This window comes from Salvelinus fontinalis, chromosome 5 (assembly GCF_029448725.1).
Source record: "Salvelinus fontinalis isolate EN_2023a chromosome 5, ASM2944872v1, whole genome shotgun sequence".
Taxonomy (NCBI): Eukaryota; Metazoa; Chordata; class Actinopteri; order Salmoniformes; family Salmonidae; genus Salvelinus; species Salvelinus fontinalis.
This window is the reverse complement of record NC_074669.1, coordinates 39894084-39916167: the sequence shown is the minus strand read 5'-3', so window position 1 is coordinate 39916167 and position 22084 is coordinate 39894084. Positions and strand designations below refer to the sequence as shown.

At 42.3% G+C, this 22084-nt stretch overlaps 1 protein-coding gene across 2 annotated transcripts in view; it reads right to left on the bottom strand.

The window, feature by feature from the left end:
- The window catches only part of LOC129855581 (DNA-binding protein RFX2-like), a 67329-nt gene extending 46354 nt beyond the window's left edge, over nt 1-20975 (bottom strand). The window contains exon 1 of one of the 2 annotated variants that reach the window (XM_055923400.1): nt 20800-20975. The gene's annotated coding sequence lies outside the window, so the exon portion shown is untranslated. The remainder of the gene's footprint in view (nt 1-20799) is intronic. The other variant, XM_055923401.1, reaches the window with a different exon arrangement.
- Nucleotides 20976-22084: the final 1109 nt, after the last annotated feature.

Here is a 22084-nt window from a genome sequence, read left to right as displayed (position 1 = left end):
AGCAAAAAACACGAGCAATGGACATTAGACCGGTGGAAATCTGTTCTTTGGTCTGATGAGTTCAAATTTTAGAATTTTGGTTCCAACCGCAGTGTCTTTGTGAGATGCAGAGTAGGTGAACGGATGATCTCCGCATTTGTGGTTCCCACTGTGAAGCATGGAGGAGGTGTGATGGTGTGGGGATGCTTTGCTGGTGACACAGTCAGTGATTTATTTAGAATTCAAGGCACACATAACCAGCATGGCTACCACAGCATTCTGCAGCGATACACCATCCCATCTGGTTTGCGCTTAGTGGGACTATCATTTGTTTTTCAACAGGACAATGACCCAAAACACACCCGCAGAGTGAAGGAAAAGCAGCCAACAAGAGCTCGGTATATGTGGGAACTCTTTCAAGACTTCTGGAAAAGCATTCCTCATGAAGCTGGTTGAGAGAATGCCAAGAGTGTGCAAAGCTGTCATCAAGGCAAAGGGTGGCTACTTTGAAGAATCTAAAATATATTTTGATTTGTTATAACACTTTTTTGGTTACTACATGATTCCATGTGTTATTTCATAGTTTTGATGTCTTCACTGCTACAGCATCTCAAACAGCAAATGCATAGGCAACGGAAGGCAGGCTTCATCAGCACATCACACACCACTTTGCAATGAGCTGGAAGAGTATGCATTTTGAAAACATATACTTAATTGTTTGAAACCTGAACATTTTACTACATATTACGAGGCATGTCTAACATGGCTTCAAAATAGCTTAGCCAAAATCCGACCATATCCGTGGAAGCAATTATTTTACATAAAAACTTTATTTCATTGCCCAATAGCCAAAGGCAAAATACTAACCATATTAGCAACCCAAGCTAGTTGTTGCATATTAGATCTCCCCTCCTTCTACATTTCTAATGGATATTTTCATATCTGTCATATGCTTTTGACAACAGTGATTTCCTGCCAATTGCATTATAGAACGAACATTCACACGTAGCCTACTGCCTTGTGCGTATTGCTGCGCACTTATAATGTGAAGAAATAATAGTTCAACATTTTAAGCTAAACGTTCCGGTCTGTTGCATTAGACACATTGCTTTGAAAAATAATAATAATAATGTAGCCTAGGCCTACTTGTTGTATGAATTTGGGATCTATCGTCCCACAACTGTCTCAGAGTCTGCATGGGATAAGCTATTTCTTTCTCAACAGGCTGACCAATAGAATTGCTAGACTTTCTACTATGGGTGATAGTAGATTGACACAGGCTAGTGATTTTGCTGTTCCTTACTCGTCTTGTTAGCGGAGGAAAAGTAAATGCGGACAGTTATTCTAACATCTTCAAAGTGTGCGTCAGAATTGGGTAATCGTTGTTGCATCCTTAACTTGCATGTTCTGTTAATGTGAATTACCATAATCTAAATGTGATTTCTGTCATTCTGAGCACCGTGGGTGGACGCCCTAATCAGGTTATGCACCCAATGCATATGGGTCCGGTAAATTTCTCAAATGTCCGGGTAAATTAAAACGGTGCCGGTCAAATGTCCGGCACCACATTTTCCTAACAGAAACCCTGGCATGGATTACCACAGAGCTGGTGTGCCACTGACATTTTCCACACAGGAGGATTCCAAAGACACTCCTGTCTAGATAAGTAATAAATAGCCTTATAGCCAAGTGGTGTCGATAATGTTGAAATTCTTCCATTACTTTAGGCTGGCATTTGCCAATCGTTGTCTAAGCATTAATCACATAGGAACTCACGCAATATAAAGCTGTTTGAGGAGACTGCCAAGTCCAGTCCTTCTCTGTGTAACCTCTTGAAACAGTCACAAACAGCCTCTGTCACTTTCAGCCACCTCTAGTCCCTCTCATATGTATTTGTCAGACAGGAGGCAAAATTAGCACCAGTCTGTAAGGGTCCAGAGTAGAATAGACAGACAATCCTCCATTATTTGTCTATTCCTTGCATTATTCCTTGTGGCAAACTTGTAATACAACAGCAAATAATCGCAGTACTCATTTAGCATTTTCTGAAAGAAGTTAAAGTGATGGTCCAGAGCTTTTGTATAAATTCAGCCATTTGTTTTAAAAGTAGTGCTCACAAGCCAAAACAGGTCCCTGAGAAATTGTGCACAATTGTATACAAAGTCATCCGTTCTGTATGATATGCTACATGCTACAAAAAAAAGTATTATATTTTATTTTTAAATTGCAAAATGTGTATGATATGTTAAATTTTTTTAAGTGTTTAAGATCCCGGACTGCATCTTTAAAAATTATTTTTTATTTATTTAAAGCTCCAGCGGCCAGATGTTTCAAAAGGAAGGAATTTGTCCATGGGGTGTCAGTTGAGTTATAAATACACTGATAACAATCCCTGCAGTTGTCTTTGGACTTCTTTCCTTAGCGTGGTTATTATGCACTGAAGGGGGGAGAGGGAGCAGTGGAGTGGGGTGGTGCAGGGACTCATAAACCTAGGCTTTGTCCTTTTAAGTTTTCATGCTTAAAGCTCAATTAAGTGGGTGCTTTGGAAGTGCGCCATGCGTTGGACTGGAGGAGGGAGGGAGTGCAGGCAGGCAGGCTGGTTAGATGGCTTTCTCCCCCAGCCACATTGAGTTGAGCCCCCCCGTGAAGGTTAAAAGCCACACAAATTCCCCACCAACTGCTATGAGCTGCAGAAACACTTCGGGAGCCCCGGCAAGCCACTGCAGAACCCAATTGTGAATGGGCTGCACTTTTTAACAGAGACAACTTCACACACAAACCTCGAAAAAATGTTCCTGTCTTCACTCAAGCAACTCACAAATTAGAAATTTAGACAATTGTGTGACGGACCAATTTCCCTCTGTTAAAGATGCCCTACGCAGAAATCACTCCGCCATTTTCTGGTTGCTAAAATTCAAATTGTTTCCTTAATTTCAGTTTATGTGACAAAACAAACAATTATAGTGTATAGAATCATTGTACTATCTAAACCAAAAATATTGTATTTTCAGCTGGTGTACAAAACCGAAAGTAAAAAACACAAAAACGAAACTTAAGAATGGGAAGCATAAAAATAGTGCACATTGAACAGATCTACCGCTTCTTAGACTTGCTTTCAATGAGAATGACAGATCTATAACACACATTTCAATGTTAATTTGGTAGACCTCTTAAAGGTAAGCGTGCAGTACTATAAACTTATACCTGCTATTTGGTATGAAAATCTGAACAAGATTTAAACATCTGTCACTGACAAATCTGTTTTCCAACTTAAACAGCGCTCAATCAGAGAAAAACACATACAGATGTTCAATTAAAAACAGGAGCCCACAGTCTTGGCTCTTGTTTGCACTGGCCCACATTGTTTGCAGAGCAACAACGGTTGCTAGTGGCAACACTGTCCACTCCCGTTTCCAGGGGCCTGTTGCTATGCAACCAACAGAATACTTCCCAAACCAAACAATGCCATCCCCCCAACTGATCCCTCTATATCACACTAAGCAGAAACTTACAACAATAAATACGTAAGCTATTCATTTCAGACACCGGGGTGGAGACAGAGGGCAGACTCATTCCTGTGCCATGGAGAAGAAAGATTATATAAAAAATGTAAAAACGCCATGCTGGTTTCAACTGTTCTCTCTCTTTTATGCACTCAGTGGTCAAATGAAGGAGGAATGTTTAAATCATCAGAAAGGGAACAGCCAATCCTCGAAGCTTGGCTTACACCTCCCCATTCCAAAAACAACAATTACTTTGAAAATCAAGCACAGATTACTTTTCCAACATGTATAATCCATGCAGCAGGAAGGAGACATAAGCACTTTGAGGAGAGCACTGCCACAGACTAGTCCGACTCAAGGGGATTTTACTGCACATCGGAAGTTGAAACAACCAGGCAATAAAGCATGGACACTTGTCATTAAACTCCTGTCTATGGGGGACATGTGTGCACCACTTCTTTGTTCACCATATCCTGCCCCCACGTCCAATTCCTAGCCTATTCCTTCAGTTATATAACAGATAAATGTACTTCAAAAGAGAAGCAACATGCTTTCCATAAGACTTTCTACTCTGAAAATAGTTGAATCAATGTAATCTATATTGGGTAACCAATCTAATAGCCATCCCCATTGTAAGAAACCCAGGTTGGCTTCTTTTTGATTCTATAAAAAAAACATAACGATAGCACACAGGCGCATGCACTCACAAAAAGCTAATTAAGATATGATAAGAGATTTCCACGACAGAGGCTGTTCTTCAAGCCTGTCTCATGAATTCATGGCTAATCCAATCAAAGCAGCTCTTAGGATCTGCAGATGGCGATGCTGGAGGGAGAGGAGGGGACGTGGCCAGCTATTAGATGAAAGGTGCATTCAAGGGGCCGCTAAACCAGCCACTGATCCTGGATCCACTCTCTCCCCGTTTCCACCTCTGGTCACAGCCCGTCGACACAGAGATGCCATCCGTTACCATGTGGAGCGCAGGCCTGACAGCCGGAGGATTATCAAATGGTTGCCAAGGAGACTGTGTTAACCCATACACCTCCCTCATCCCCCACCTCTATAACCCTTTGCAGATTTCCTCCACCACCTCCCATCCCCATTCTACATCCACTCCTAAGATGAATAACACTGTGTTAGAGAATAAGAAAGTAGAGTTGTGAGGAGCAGTCAACCTCCTGGAAAACAAAGCAGATGGGCAGGGATGAATTAAGTGTCCTGAAGGTAATCTGTTGCATGTGGTTGTCGCTCTCTTTAATGATCATTTGTCTCCTGTTTTTCCGGCGGGGTGATGACAGAGTGGAGGAGGGAACTTCAGTCTTTGTTGTCATGCCACCTTGTTGCCCATAGAGATAGAAAAACTGTTTGTGAAATGCAACTAAACTGTTCCAACGTGGCAGCTAGCATGGAGACGGTTTTATGTTTCACATTGATCACATCTGAAGGTGGCGATACAGCCTAGACAAAAGCAAATTGAAACATCACTAAGTGTTGCTCAATGTATATTTACCAAGTCAATGTCCGCAAGAAACTCTGATTCTAATCATTTAGAATTTCCTATAAAATCCTTGCATGGCGCCATGGACTTGGTGCTATTATCAGAACAGACAAATGAAACCACAGCCTAAGGCATTCCTATAATAATTAACTTATAATGCAAACATTAAAACAAATAAACTGCTTTGTAGCTCCCCATGTTGCCTATATTATAGAGTTTGACAATGCTGAATATTTTACAAAATATCAAGACATTGTCTAGACCCACACAGTTTGACTCTACTAGGAATGGGTGACGTGTGCACTGTAGACACGTCTTTTCAAGCATTCCAGAAAATCCATACCATCTGACTGTCAAAGCAGAGGAGGTCGGAACGGCATGTTAAAATAATTATACACAGCAAGATGCAAAGCCCGTGGCAAAGGAAACTCCTTAAGCTACTCTGTCACGCAAAATGTTCTCTGCATTACGTGTGCTTTCTGTTAGAAATCTTTCTCGAATTTCTTACTACACTAGCTGAGCAGCTTTCCCTTTGATAATCCTAAGAAAAACATGACCTGTTGCATGGTATTGTCATAGACGGATCACATTTAACTAAAACAATCGATGACTAAGAACATGAAGTGGGTTAAGGCTCATTGGGCTTAGCTTTAGTCCAAACCAGGGTTTCCGTTTTGGCACTGGTCAACGTGACCGGTAAGATTTTAATTTAACGGATATTTGAGAAATGTACCAGACATCTACAGTGGGGAGAACAAGTATTTGATAACCTGCAAAATCGGCAGTGTTTCCTACTTACAAAGCATGTAGAGGTCTGTATTTTTTATCATAGGAACACTTCAACTGTGAGAGACGGAATCTAATCTAAAAATCCAGAAAATCACATTGTATGATTTTTAAGTAATTAATTTGCATTTTAGTTTGTCAGACCAGGAGACATCCGGAAAATTGGTCTTCTCAAAAATGTCTGCTCCTCAGTCCCAGTTGCTAATATATGCATATTATTAGTAGTATTTGATAGAAAACACTGAAGTTTCTAAAACTGTTTGAATGATGTGTGTGGGTATAACAGAACTCATATGGCAGGCAAAAACCTGAGAAAAAAATCCAACCAGGAAGTGGGAAATCTGAGGTTTGTAGTTTTTCAACTCATCGCCTATCGAATATACAGTGGGATATTGGTCATATTGCACTTCCTAATGCTTCCACTAGATGTCAACAGTCTTTAGAACCTTGTTTGATGCTTCTACTGTGAAGGAGGGGGGAATGAGGGCCCTTTGAGTCATGGGTCTGGCAGAGTGCCATGAGCTGACCATGCGCGTTCACGTGAGAGTTAGACCTGCGTTCCATCGCATTTCTACAGACAAAGGAATTCTCCGGTTGGAACATTATTGAAGATTTATGTTAAAAACATCCTAAAGATTGATTCTATACTTCGTTTGACATGTTTCTACGAACTGTAATATGACTTTTCGTCTGAACTTTCGCATGGACTTGCCCGCACGTCGTGAGTTTGGATTGTGTACTGAACGCGCGAACAAAAAGGAGGTATTTGGACATAAACTATGGACTTTATGGAACAAATCAAACATTTATTGTGGAACTGGGATTCCTGGGAGGGCATTCTGATGAAGATCATCAAAGATAAGGGAATATTTATAATGCTATTCTGACATCTGTTGACTCCACAACATGGCGGATACCTTTATGGCTTGTTTGGGCTCTGAACTCAGATTATAGTATGGTGTGCTTTTTCCGTAATTCTTTTTTGAAATCTGACACAGCGGTTGCATTAAGGAGAGGTTTATCTAAAGTTCCATGTATAATACTTGTATCTTTTATCAATGTTTATTATTGTCACGTTCCTGACCTGTTTTCCATTGTTTTCGTATGTGTTTAGTTGGTCAGGGCGTGAGTTGGGGTGGGCATTCTTTGTTATGTGTTTCTATGTTGGGTTAAATGTGTTGCCTGATATGGTTCTCAATTAGAGGCAGGTGTTTGACGTTTCCTCTGATTGAGAACCATATTAAGGTAGGCTGTTCTCACTGTTTATTTGTGGGTGATTGTCTTCCGTGTTTGTGTTCGTCACCACACGGGACTGTTTCGTTTGTTTAGTCTGTTCCTGTTTGTGCGTTCTTCGTGTTATGTAAGTTCGTTTGTTCAGGTCTGTTGACTTCGTTTATTGTTTTGTAGTTTGTTCAAGTGTATTTTCGTCTTCGTTATTATTATTAAAATCATCATGTCTACATACCTCGCTGCGTGTTGGTCCGATCCATGCTCCTCCTCGTCCGAGGAGGAGAACGACGTCGACAGCCGTTACAGAATCACCCACCAAACAAGGACCAAGCAGCGTGAAAAGCAACAGCAGCGATCGCAGGATTTCTGGACATGGGAGGAAATACTGGACGGTAAAGGTCCATGGGCTCAACCTGGAGAATATCGCCGCCCTCGTGAAGAGCTGGAGGCAGCTAAAGCCGAGAGGCGGCGGTATGAGGAGGCAGCACGGAAACAGGAGAAGGATCTGGGCTACACTACGTGGGAGGAGATCGACAGGTGGGCGATCGACCCAAGGAGAGAGCCGGAGCCCGCCTGGGATTCTCTGGCACAGTGTGAGGAGGGATACCGGCGAATGGAGGCAGCACGACGACGCGGTAGGAAGCCTGTTAGTCAAGCCCAAAAATGTCTTGGGGGGGGCTAAAGGGTAGTGTGGCAAAGTCAGGTAGGAGACCTGCGCCAACTTCCTGATCTTACCGTGGAGAGCGAGAGTACGGGCAGACACCGTGTTATGCGGTAGAGCGCACGGTGTCTCCTGTACGTGTGCTTAGCCCGGTGCGGGTTATTCCACCTCCCCGCACTGGCAGGGCTAGATTGAGTATTGAGCCGGATGTCATGAAGCCGGCGCAACGCATCTGGCCACCAGTGCGTCTCCTCGGGCCGGCATACATGGCACCAGCCTTACGCATGGTATCCCTGGTTCGCCTACATAGCCCAGTGCGGGTTATTCCACCTCCCCGCACTGGTCAGGCTACGGGGAGCATACAACCAGGTAAGGTTGGGCAGGCTCAGTGCTCAAGGGAGCCAGTACGCCTGCATGGTCCGGTATATCCGGCGCCACCTCCCCGCCCCAGCCCAGTACCACCAGTGCTTACACCACGCACCAGGCTTCCTGTGCGTCTCCAGAGCCCTGTTCCTCCTCCACGCACTAGCCCTGTGATGCGTGTCTCTAGCCCATTACCACCAGTGTCGGCTCCACGCACTAGCCCTATGGTGCGTGTCTTCAGCCCGGTACCACCAGTGCCTACACCACGCACTAAGCCTCCTGTGCATCTCCAGAGTCCTGTGCGTCCTGTTGCTGCTCCCTGCACTAGCCTGAAGGTGCGTGTCCTTAGCCTGGTACCTCCAGTTCCGGTACCACGCACCAGGCCTACAGTGCGCCTCAGCCGGCCAGAGTCTGCCGTCTGCCCAGCGGCGCCTGAACTGCCCGTCTGCCCAACGCCATCTGAGCTGTCCGTCTGCCAAGCGCCGCCTGAACTGCCCGTCTGTACTGAGCCTGCAAAGCCGCCCGTCTGTACTGAGCCTTCAAAGCCGCCCGTCTGTCCTGAGCCTTCAAAGCCGTCCGCCAGACAGGAGCCGCTAGAGCCGTCCGCCCAAACAGGAGCCGCTAGAGCCGTCCGCCAGACAGGGGCCGTTAGAGCCGTCCGCCAGACAGGAGCAGCCAGAGCCTTCCGCCAGACAGGAGCAGCCAGAGCCTTCGGCCAGACAGGAGCAGCCAGAGCCTTCCGCCAGCCAGCCATGAGCAGCCAGAGCCGCCAGCCAGCCATGAGCAGCCAGAGCCGCCAGCCAGCCATGAGCAGCCAGAGCCGCCAGCCAGCCATGAGCCGCCAGCCAGCCATGAGCAGCCAGAGCCGCCAGCCAGCCATGAGCAGCCAGAGCCGCCAGCCAGCCATGAGCAGCCAGAGCCGCCAGCCAGCCATGAGCAGCCAGAGCCGCCAGCTAGCCATGAGCAGCCAGAGCCGCCAGCCAGCCATGAGCCGCCAGAGCCAGCCAGCCATGAGCCGCCAGAGCCAGCCAGCCATGAGCCGCCAGAGCCAGCCAGCCAGGATCCGCCAGAGCCAGACAGCCAGGATCCGCCAGAGCCAGCCAGCCAGTCCGGTGCTGCCCCTCAGTCCGGAGCTGCCCCTCAGTCCGGAGCTGCCCCTCAGTCCGGAGCTGCCCCTCAGTCCGGTGTTGCCCCTCAGTCCGGTGTTGCCCCTCAGTCCGGTGTTGCCCCTCAGTCCGGTGTTGCCCCTCAGTCCGGTGGGGTTAATTTGGAGGGTGGCCATTTGGAGGAGGCTACGGAAGCGGGGATTGACTATGGTGGGGTGGGGACCACGTCCGGAGCCGCCACCGTGGACAGATGCCTACCCAGACCCTCCCCTAGACTTTGGTTGTGCGCCCGGAGTTAGCACCTTGAGGGGGGGTTCTGTCACGTTCCTGACCTGTTTTCCATTGTTTTTGTATGTGTTTAGTTGGGGTGGGCATTCTATGTTATGTGTTTCTATGTTGGGTTAAATGTGTTGCCTGATATGGTTCTCAATTAGAGGCAGGTGTTTGACGTTTCCTCTGATTGAGAACCATATTAAGGTAGGCTGTTCTCACTGTTTGTTTGTGGGTGATTGTCTTCCGTGTTTGTGTTCGTCACCACACGGGACTGTTTCGTTTGTTTAGTCTGTTCCTGTTCGTGCGTTCTTCGTGTTATGTAAGTTCGTTTGTTCAGGTCTGTTGACTTCGTTTATTGTTTTGTAGTTTGTTCAAGTGTATTTTCGTCTTCGCTATTATTATTAAAATCATCATGTCTACATACCTCGCTGCGTGTTGGTCCGATCCATGCTCCTCCTCGTCTGAGGAGGAGAACGACGTCGACAGCCGTTACAATTATGAGTATTTCTGTAAATTTATCTGGCTCTCTGCAAAATCACCGGATGTTTTGGAGGCAAAACATTACTGAACATAACGTGCCAATGTAAACTAAGTTTTTGGGATATAAATATGAACTTTATCGAACAAAACATACATGTATTGTGTAACATGAAGTCCTATGAGTGTCATCTGATGAAGATCATCAAAGGTTAGTGATTCATTTAATCTCTATTTCTGCTTTTTGTGACACCTCTCTTTGGCTGGAAAAATGGCTGTGTTTTTCTGTGACTAGGTACTGACCTAACATATTCAGATGGTGTGCTTTAGTCGTATAGCCTTTTTGAAATCGGACACTGTGGGGGGGGATTAACAACAAATGTATCTTTAAAATGGTGTAAAATACTTGTATGTCTGAGGAATTATAATTATGAGATTTCTGTTTTGAATTTGGCGCCCTGCACTTTCACTCGCTGTTGTCATATCGATCCCGTTAACGGGATCCCAGCCATAAGAAGTTATTAAGGGTGGGAGCTTGCTGTGGTAGCACGATTCGATTCATGTTTGTGGCTGTGAGATTGAGTCTGCCTAGTAGAAGTTGTCTTCTCTTCCCTAGCAGTTGAAACTCAAACATAGAAAAACAACCTTGTGTAAAAACACAAGGAAAGTCTCACTTCAATAGTCTTTCGTTTTAAGTAAATTAAACCAACTTTTATGCCTATGTGCAGCGCTTCTAAAAATGAATAATTCACTGGTCGTGTCTACACTTGACACTTACAGTACTAGTCAAAAGTTTGGATACACCTACTCATTCAAGGGTTTTTCTTTATTTTTTACATTGTAAAATAATAGTCAAGACATCAAAACTATGAAATAACACAGATGGAATCATATAATAGGAGGAAATATGTTCCTAGCGTGTGGGGAACGTGTTTGCTGGCCTCATAAATGCTAGCCAGCAAGCCAACATTTAGATTATTTTTCGGTTTGGCTAGAGTTATGCTAAGTCTTTGCAATCCCTTTAGCTTTGCTTGCTGGATAGCTGGCTACTTAGCTACATAAGTTAGCTACTGCCATCAGCTGTTGTGTCATCATATTCCACCATTTCTAGAATGCCAACCGGCATTTAAATATAGCGTGTGAACGGACACAATATGGACATGGTGGACACATTTAAATGTAAATGTAGACGTGTGACATGTTTGGAATTCTATGATCAAAACTCCATTATCAGAATACAAAAGCTCCATGAACTGTCAAGTCTAGACACGGCCTCTCAGCACTTCACGTGCGCACAGCCCCCAGCCAGGCAGTGTTGCATCGCGAGGTGGAATAGGCTATATAGGATTCGTAGTTCTTTGACTTTGTGCGATGAAATTTACCAGCTATGAAACAAACCAGTGGAAATACTTTGAAAACAGCTACTGCAGTATTTGTTTTACTATAAATATGATCATACGTGACTATTTTTTATTCACAAATGCAAGTGAAATGTTCGCAATGTGGAACCCTGACCCGCCAATGTGGCTGGTGAAATAGACAACATCTTACCTGCCAATGCCAAAATCTACCCGCATTTGGCAGGCGGGGGGGGGGGGGGGGGGGGGGTGTTAATTTTAGACCATGTGTGTGATATACGTGGCTTATTGATAACAACTCTGTTTCCTACTATAGGCAGTTGGCTGCCTAGTGATTGCAACATTGTAACTTGCTGTTGTGAATAGTTGCCAACAATATTTCGTTTCCAAGTGCTACTGAACAAGCTCAACTGAAATGCACCAATTGCGCATGATAGACATCATTACTCTACTCTGGTCTATAAATCTATTCCAAATCTTTATACTATATATGACACAGGGGCGGCATACGTTGATCTTGCCTGGGGTGGCAGCAGAACTGCTAGAACCCGGGACTGACTAACACAATAATTTGCCTCTAATTTACTAGACCTTGTCAGCTGCTGCTGTTAGGAAGTCAAAACTGTCCAACTCCATGGAACAGCTTGCAAATCGCATCAGTCTTGTTACTTTGTCCTCAAGAAGGCGTGATCTTGAGGCTGTCTTTAACCTGTTTTGGAGAAAGAATCCCCTCTCGACGGGCAAACTGGAATAATCAACACAATCTTCGGCAATTTTGTCCAGTCGGGGTACTTAGCTGAAGTCCCTTATGAGGAACTTTTGCGTGAGTAAAAGTAGAGACAGACTCACCTGACACTAATTTCCAAGCAGCTTGAGGATTTATTAGCATATAAAGTATATTTGCCTTTGAAGTCAGAGCACATTGACTGATACTTCCATCAGTGAATTAAAAGCATTATTTTGCAATGGATTCTTTCCGCCCAAACAATTTGGTCGGCAACAATTTTAGCGGCTTTTCAATAATTATTTCCTTTGGGGGGGGCAAAGCAAGCATATACTGGCTAACGGAAACCCTGGTCCAGACTTTCCCTAATCTGTAGGAGGAACTGCTTTAGCATCCAAAATCATGCTCTGGACTAACTAACGTGTTAACCTGGTCCTGAAATCCAAGCCCATATCCATAGGTTGATTAATCTTGCAGCTGTAATTTGAGAAAATATTTAATTCAAGGGTTTATGGATAACTCATAATGAACATCAGGCTCAGAGAAATTCAGTGTCTCTGCTGCTTTGCTAGTTTGCTATCACAGTAAGCCATGGACTATGACTTTTCATAATCACATCCCAGGCATATCTAAATATAAACCCACATTAGCTCCCGGTCGAGATGTGCATATTATCTTTTCACTTTCAAAGACTAAAGTGTGCAAGCGGAAACTGCCTGTAGAAGAAAGGCTGAGAGCAGTCAAACAGACAAAGCGTATTTCAGATCTCTTTTCAGTTGCTCTTGTACAGGGGTGAATAATTTTTTCCAGACAGAGAGATACCGGAGAGATGACCTCAGTAGATGGCAGAGGTAGTGCTCCAGCTATCATCCTGGCCTCTGAACCAAAGTAGCAGGTTTTATCTCACAAGAGGAATCTGTATTTCCTTGGCAGGGGATTCACTCAATGCAGACATGACACACAGCAATTGATCATACGATTTCACAAGCAATACATTAAACAAACCAATGAGTCACCCAGTAAATCGTTTCCCCATTAAAACGTATAAATGGTTTATCATGCAATGGATAGTATGCTGACCACTTCTGCTATCTGACAGATAGGACTCAACCAGTCTGTTTTATCATTACAATACAACATCACAAGGTCACCATCTCTGTGACTGCTAAGTGGTAGCAAGGTTCAAGATAATCTATTAATTCAGCTAACACGCCAAGATCTAACAGCAATATGATGTGTCTTTTTCTGAGTTGATATTAGGAACGTATTAGTAGTAAGCAGATATTAAAGATGGGTGTTGGTTACTACATCTCCATGACAACATGATTTTGTGGTTGTACCTGACATCAGTCAATGTCAATTTCTTTATAAATAAAACATTTCAAATAGTTAACGTAGTCTTACTGGCTGTTGTGTCAGAGAGGGTAAAGGAACTTTTTGGATGGCTTATCAAGGTATTGTGATTCATGGGTTCATGTTGATTTGAGGAAGAAAAATGATACAATGTGTCTGGTGGACAATTTGAGGTGTGCTTTCAGCTAGGGCTGTTACGTTGACCGTATTACCGCCCCACCGGCAGTCACGGGTTATGACGGCAGTCAAATTCCACGTGACCGTTTAGTCACGGTAATTAGGCTTCTCCTAACTGTTGCTGCTGATGGTTATTAGTAACCTACCAAACTTGCTAACTGGCTGGTACTCAGCACTCTATTGTCCCTGTAATCACTCTGACATCATTGCAAATGTAATCGAAAATCTAATCAAACACTTCATGAGAGCCCATGCGCTCATGTTGCACAACATTTCTATAGGCTATGCAATTGCGTGAGAAACAAAGTTGATGGCCTTTATTAAAAAGACGAGGGTCCCATCAGCTTTCTATTGTTCTAGGCCTACTAAATCCATTTCTCAAATTTCCCAATATTAAACATATTGGTTCACTTTACAACAGGAGTATAGCCTACCTGGCTGGCATGAAAATCAACCATGGGAAAAGAGTCCTCCATTTGCTATTTAAGTGCATAGATGACAATAGATTATATTTATTTCCCATCCCCCTGTTTCGAGACAGGTGCATGATAATGGTCCATTCTAAATCCAAACAAATTTCACACATCTATTATTTAGTATATTTAAAGACAAGATTAAATCAAGATTAGTCTGATGGGTGACAATATTAGCCTATCATTTGTGAATTACATGTTATCACTTGTGAATGATGCCCAGCTTGTGTGCAGTACACCTCATGTAGCCTAGCCCATAGGCCTATATGTTTTGTATCACTACTAAAGTGGCAAAATAACTTCTTAAAATTAAGCACATTAATCCGCTTTACAACAGGTGTGGAGCCTAACTGGCATACATACTAGCATGAGTTCCAAATTTGGGGAAGATCCTTTTCACCATAAAAAAATGCTCCTTTGTAATAAAAGCATCACATGCATAAACGCATTTTCGGTCACTTTTGAGAATGGTGTTTTCCCACTAATTGATTGCATTTTGGAACATTTGCATTTTGGAACATTTTCTACAGCCGTGTGTGCACTGCTGCGCTTATAATGTGAAGAAGTAGCCTAATAGTTTATCAACATTTTAAGATAAACGTTCTGATCTGTTGCGTCAGCCTCATTGCTTTTAAAAGTTTTTTTGATGCGAGTGGTTGTATTAATTTGGGATCTATCGCATCCCACAACTGTTCCAGACTATGTTTGGAATATTTATCTCGCACAGAATGGGTAAACCTTTGTACTATCGGGGATAGTAGAATGACATAGGCTAGTGGTTTGCTGTTCGTTAGGCCTACTCATCTTGTTGGCTGACAAAAAGTAAATGTGGACAGTTCTTCCAACATCTTTAATAGGCGCCTAAGAATTCGATAAGGACGTGCGGCAGTTGCGTCCCCGATGTGTCCGTCTTCCCCTGTAGCCTGTGAGAAGGACCCGATCACGTGACGGGCATTGGCTAATAAGAATTGAGCTATCTGAGAGAGCCATGTGAGTGAGAGGTGCTTCAGAACATGCAGCCGGGAGAAGAGAATTATAATTATTATATTCAGCCCAAGGGCACAACGGCCACTGGTTGCAAAAGGCATGGATTTTTTAGGGGGCATTACGGCCACACAAAGGGGATGCTGCCGGGAAATTCGGGGCATTATCAAGTGCTTGTCAAAATGTGAATGAGAGACTGATGCAGAGAGAGATTGTGCAGCCCATGCAAAAAAAACAAAGCAGAGCTCATGCCTTTCATGCTAATTTTTTCTAATAATCATTAGTGGCATCATGCAGCCTTAGAATGTATTAAAAGTCAAAACATATAGCCTAGCGTTTGTATCACAACTAAAGTTGCATAAATAACTCTAAATTAAGCAAATAGGAGGACCTGTTTCTTTGTTAACAGTTCAACACAGAATAGCCGCATGTGCGCACTCCCTCAAATAATTTGGGGAAAATATCCTTTCTATTTTATTCAGCTTTGTTCAATTGTATTCTTCATACTATAAAATAATGGCATGCAATTCTAAGCTAAATGAACTAGTGTAGCCCACAGCCATTTGGCATAGCCAAATCTGGCATAGCCAGATCAGGGCCTAACAACTCAGAGTATGCTATTCTGTTCTTCTGAAATAGACAACATTTTATTCATATCATGTTTCTTTAGACGTGTATAAAATAAATAATTTATTGTGATGGTGTAGGTTATATTAAATGGATATATTGGACTTTTTTAAATGCAGATGTTCCATCTGTGGCTTGTAGGCTATAGGAGGAAGCCAGGAGATGCTAAATGTGTTTATGTTAATTAACAGTCAATTACCGTGACACCGGAAGTTATTTGCTTGACAATCACCGTCTGACAAAATTTCATGACCACCACAGCCCACTTTCAGCACTAAACCCAGGAAGCCTTACACCTGCGAGCCTCCTCTGCCCCTGTTCCTTGTCAAATCATCTTATTGAATGGCTTCTGAAGTGCAGCCCTGCAGACAAACACAGACCTCAAAGAAACAGTAAGTAGCCTGCTCACAAATCTAAGCAAATCTCTTGTCAATGGACAGTTACTATTTTAAAGCAAGTTCATGTTTATACTTGTTATAATATATAATATATGCCAATTATCAAACGCATTTACTAAATGCTATGTACAGTAATGCGTACATACTTGTTGCTTTTTTTAAATGAGAAATGAAAACGTTGTTTTAAAATAAATATTTTGCCTAAGGAAAATTCCACAAAAGAAAAGAACTAGAGAGAGAAAGTGGAGAGGGTTGGGGGAGGTCAACTGTCCCTTGCTGGAAAAAAGTTGAGGGGGGGGACCATCATTGTGATGCAAATGTCAAAACCCCGTCTGCTGTTTGTGGCAGTTGTGTAGCTATGATACAAACCAGGTGGAATGTAAAGAATGCCCCTGATGACGTGAGAGTGAAAACAACTGAAAAACATTTCATTCCACAACAAGTTTTAACCTGTTGCTACTGAGAGCCAATCACGGGCAACTTTTTTTGTACCTGGTGAGACTTTCTCAGTAGCTTGGAGACAAAAGCCTACTTTGTGATATCCAAACTGCACTACCTGTGTCGACAACTTAACACTGTCTGCAAGACAAAACAGATTTACTGCACATGGACACTTGAGATTAAAGAATTTCCAAGTGGTGGCTGAGTTAACGGAGTTAACTGTATTAACAGAGGAAAAACTGCCCCTTTCTTATGTAGAAAACCGCCACACTATTACTTCCCATGTACACATTAACAACTCCCCAAAGGTATTCATCTTCTGTGTGCCTCTGCTCTGTTCAGTGAATTCATGACATTTCTGACTGGAGGTTTGGCAAATCTCATTAAAAACAGAGTTAATGTCGGATAATCAAATGTACAGAGACCAGATGGCTCAGTAAGCACAGCAAGGACGAATTCAAATTTTAAATGCTCTTGGATCTTAACACCATAACTGTAAAACCAACAGTGATGACATCTACATAAATTAGGCATACTGCTGCTACTGCGCCAACTATTGGCTTTTAAAATAGGATGCGAATCAAAAGTTACAAAAATTATTTAATGGCTGATAACTCGTGTCCAAAAAATGGGCCATAAGCACCACACATTGATTGAGATATGGCAAATGCTCCAGCAGTGAACCATTGCCTGCAATCGAGATTAGCCTACTCTGTCGTGATTACAATTCTTTCAAAAAATTCTGTTCTTATGTTAATGTTGTTAATTTGCAACATGCAGAAATGCTTCTATGAAGTGGTCTGAGTTTGTGCAGACTCTCAATAACAGGCAGCGATTGGCCGGGTATTAGACTGAGCGCCTCTCCTCAGGGCTGGACCTCATCCAGATTAGCTAAATACAGCATGAACACATACACACAGTGGACATTTGACCCCCCCCACCCACAGGGACCATTGCAGCTGTTCATTTGAGAGCTGCATTGTACCAGGGACGAGTCCCTTAAAACCTCAATATGGTATAGGGTTACTGTGGACACTGCTAAAACAATCACAAAAGCAACGCCAAAGTGGATACTTAGGACAGGGGTCCATAGGAAGAGTACAGACAGGACTAAACCTGGACCACAGGCGGCAGTGGTGAATCACAGGTCACAGTGGCATTCATCGCTGGGAGGCACCGAAGCATGACCACAATCACAGGCTGCAGGCTGTGTCAATAATGAAGCCACTGGCAGACCAAAAGAAAATATATGTTTAAAGTTACCCACTAAACTCAAACAGCATGTATTCTTTCAACTGATCCAAACGTTTTTTGTTGTTGCTTGAGCATGCCTTAAAAAGGGGTTTGATGTTTGTTGATTAAGAAGGCAACTCAAGAGGAAACATATCATTTTCAATGGAGCACAAGAAAGACCCACTTCCCAAAACACAATCAGTACAAAACCTCAGAATGGGTTTAACTAGTCAGTACCAGCTTTTTTCCATTCCGTATTACTCTCCTCTATTGAGCACCTTTTCCACTTGACCTGCCTCTGCAAGCCAAAACTATGTACGCCCGCCACATCCAGGGAGATGAAAATAACCTGATTAAAAACACTGACTTTTAAAAGAATAACACGTTACCCCCTGGCCCACCCCATCCACTCTCTTTCCATGACTTTGGGTGTATTTATATATCAAGTTGCCATGTAAACATAACAGTAGCATGATCAGATTCTGTCTGCATGGAGGTTCAGGGACATTATTTCTTTGTAGACCAATCTAAGCTAGATTCTCTCAGAAGTAGGCTACTTTGTCAAAACAAGTGCAGTAATCCCTTAAACATTGATTTTATCCTTACTCAAGATCAGGGTGTATTAGTAAAATAAGGATTAGACTGCAAGAAACTTCATTTTGAAGGAAACTTTATGAGCACAGTCCCTATAGGCCTATTTAGTGGAGTAGCAGGCTAACAACCTTCAACAAAAGACCCATTAACAGATGGCACTCAAAAAGCCACCATCAACCTAACTCTCATAAATATACAGGCTGGATAATGAAAATACACAAAATATACTCCCCATTTCAGATGAAAGGAAACAGGTATTGGGCTTCATCAATAATACATCTCAACATGAATCATTCAGTTCTCTGCCTGGGAAGAGGCATCCTATGTGGAAGTGCACCTGTGATGGTGTATTCCATTACCAGAAAACAGATATTTTAATTAAAATTGTTAATTAAAAGAGTGCATTTTGATGCGACAAAGATTATTAAGAACTGTTGCCACTACAGCAAACAGGTCTCACAAAGGAGCGTCTGACAGCTGTCATTAGATTAGGATGAACTCAGTGGGGACTAGAGACCCAAAAAAAAAAAAAATTGAAAAGGCACCCCAACCAAACTGCATATAAATTGTCAATGCAGACAAATTATTAGACAAGAAATTAATGCAATATCAGAGTAGAGAGAAGGGCTTCACTGTAGTCATTGCATTAACCACTTCCGTGCCTATTATCCTCATGGTTTTCACTGGTATGGGCACTCGGCTCTAAAGATAATTATATAGCACACCTAATGAGAACTGACACCTGGACAATATTTTTTTTATTTAACTAGGCAAGTCAGCTAAGAACAAATTCTTATTTACAATGACAACCTACCGGGGAACAGTGAGCAGGGGCAGAAAGACAGATTTTTACCATGTCCGCTTGGGGATTCAATCCAGCAACCCTTCGGTTACTGGCCCAACGCTCTAACCACTAGGTGACCTGCAGCCCCAAAATGTCACTATCTTGGATAGAACTCATCAACTGCCCTGGCTCTGTTGAACAAGTGTAACATCACCTTGGTGAATGGTGATGAACTGTTCCTAGAAAATTGGACTGAGGTCAGACAAGCGGAGTCAAGCTGTTAAAGTCAATGTCTCCTGATGTCCATCTGATTCTTTGAGATTTTTTGATCTGGGGCACAGTTTATGGTTCCACATTCAGCTGAATGGTATAACAAATAATAAGTATATTTGTTTCAAAAATGTGATAACGTCTCAAATTTCACATGGGATAACTATATTAAACTATTCAAAATAATTAGCCACTATTTAGAAAAGAACCACTGAGGAGGAATAACTATCATAGCACCACCTAGCTGTTACATCTTTTTGGTAATCGTAGGTGTAGAAAATAGGGAAATATGTGTAGTTAGCTAAGAATATGATTCGGTAATTGCATTACTATTGGTTATTAACGTGTTATAGCAGAATTACTATTTGCCTTGGCTTAGCCTACTTACACCTGTCCAATCAGCTTTTACACAGCCTCCTACTAAAACAAAAAAAGCATGCCAAATAAACTGTTCCATCAATGCACCCCTTTCCCAAAACGAGATCGACACAACAGTGTTACCCAGGCACCCTGAATTTGATGTAACCAGTAAGCTGGCAAGCTTTCCGTTTGTTGTTGTGTAACAGGATAGATAATAAACATAGCTAGCAAATAACGACTACTCACTGTTAGTGAGCTATTGGAGATGAGCTCGCGCCACTGTTCCATGTTTAAAAAGTTGAACGAGTAACGACTGATTATTTAATTCAGCTAACACGTCGAAATTTAACAGCACTATTATGGGTCTCTTCATGAGTTAATATTAATAACGTATATCAAAGTTAGTAATCAGATATTAGAGATGGGTTTTGGTAAAACATCATAATTGTCCGCTCAATTTTGGAATAGCTAGGCTTAACTATTTAAGGTAGACTAATGCTTATGTTACCTGACCCAGCTGGCAGCTAGCTAATGTTGGTTAACTCGGTTGGCTGTGCGATAAACAGTTGGTACAGTAGGTGAATTAATTGGTGTGTACCATGAATAATCGAGCTAACTTAGCTAAATTGAGTTAGGCAACATTTCAGTCACATCCACAAAGTAAAATTCTACAAAATGTTCATGTTATGAGCTCTTTTAGCTAACGTTAGCTAGCTACTGTACAACTTGTAGCTAACTAGCTTGGCAGCTTCAGAGCAGGCATATGATAGCAGAATAAACCGACAATTACATTCTGCACACAACCTGGCACAAGGTTTAAACCCGTGTATAAAAATTGAAAAATGTGTACAAATATGGAACTAACTTAGCTAAATAGTTAGCAATACGATAGTTCACTTGCGGGTAAACTTATAGAAATGGCAGACAAGCAATCGCGTTGAATGGAGTAAACGACGTTAGCTTAGCTAACTGGCTAGTTAACGTTAGGTAGCTGCTTGACAGAAGATTCGTGGGGTGGATGTGACGAAGGGAAAGTAACGTTATCTACTAGGGTATGAAAGAGAGATTGGTGTGCATTCAATACCACAGTATCATTATCCCAAATTAGAATAAAGGTATCGTCTCAACTCCGTAAAGATATATTCACCTTTGCCTTGTATAAGTTCTGCCCTGGCTGTGCTCTCTTTCCCCTCTCTCACTTGCTCGTTGAGTTCCAGTTGCTTCTGCTGCTGCTGTTGCTGAGTGTTGCACCCGTTGGTAAGTAACTGTCTCCACGGCTACAGTCACTATGGCGTGCGGGAGTCTCGAGGCAACTGTTGCTACCCTCTCCTTCATACGTCAGTGGCAAAAGAAAAGAAAAGAAAATGAGGGCGGGAATTCTGCGTTGACTCCGCCCACTAAGGCAATTAACCACTAGAGAGCGCTCTGACCTTATTAATCTCTGGTAAGGCCACAAACGTTTACATTTGGTCACGAATTTGAGATATATGTGTGAAGGATCCAGCAATCTGCAGATTTGTGCCATTTGTTTCTTGCAACAATTCACATAATTTATAAAACATCTATGGTAATTAATTCATTGGGTAATGCCAGAGCTAGAGAGTAGAAGTGTATATCATAAGAAAGTTAATGTGCAGCTGTTGATGTCAAATAAAATACAAATGTATTGGTCACATACACATGGTTAGCAGATGTTGATGCGAGTGTAGCGAAATGGTTGTGCTTCTAGTTCCAACAGTGCAGTAATATCTAACAAGTAATCTAACAATTCCCCAACAACTACCTAATACACACAAATCTTCTGAATGAGAATATGTACATATAAAGGGGTGAATATACATATATATGTAAATATAAGTATATGGATGAGCGAATGATGTCAATGAATTCTGAAGAAAAAAGCATTTATTGCTTAAAGGTCAACACAAAAAAAGAATCAACAATAATGCTGTTATCAGCAATAAATATAAATCTAACTCTAGTCTAGATAGGACATTGCTCTTCTAGTCATTGCTACTTTTTTTATTTTACTAGGCAAGCCAGTTTAGAACAAACTATTACTTTCAATGCCTAGTTCAGGGGCAAAAGGGCAGTTTTTTACCTTGTCAGCTCGAGGATTTGAACTTGCAACCTTCCGGTTACTAGTCCAACGTTCTAACCACTAGGCTACTTGTACTATCAACACTAATTTCACCTGGGATTTAAAACACGAATTTTCTCCACAGAGACCAATATGTTAGTACAGTCAAAAATGTTTTTATGGATGTAGGTTTCCACATACTAATTTCAAGATTATATAACAAATATAATAAAACACATTTGAAACACGTTTATCAATATTATGGGCACAACGTCATCCCCTTGGTGTGGTGGATGTAAAAGGTTTCATCGCCACTATTCATTTTTCTACTTATAGGGAAATTATTTCAAAC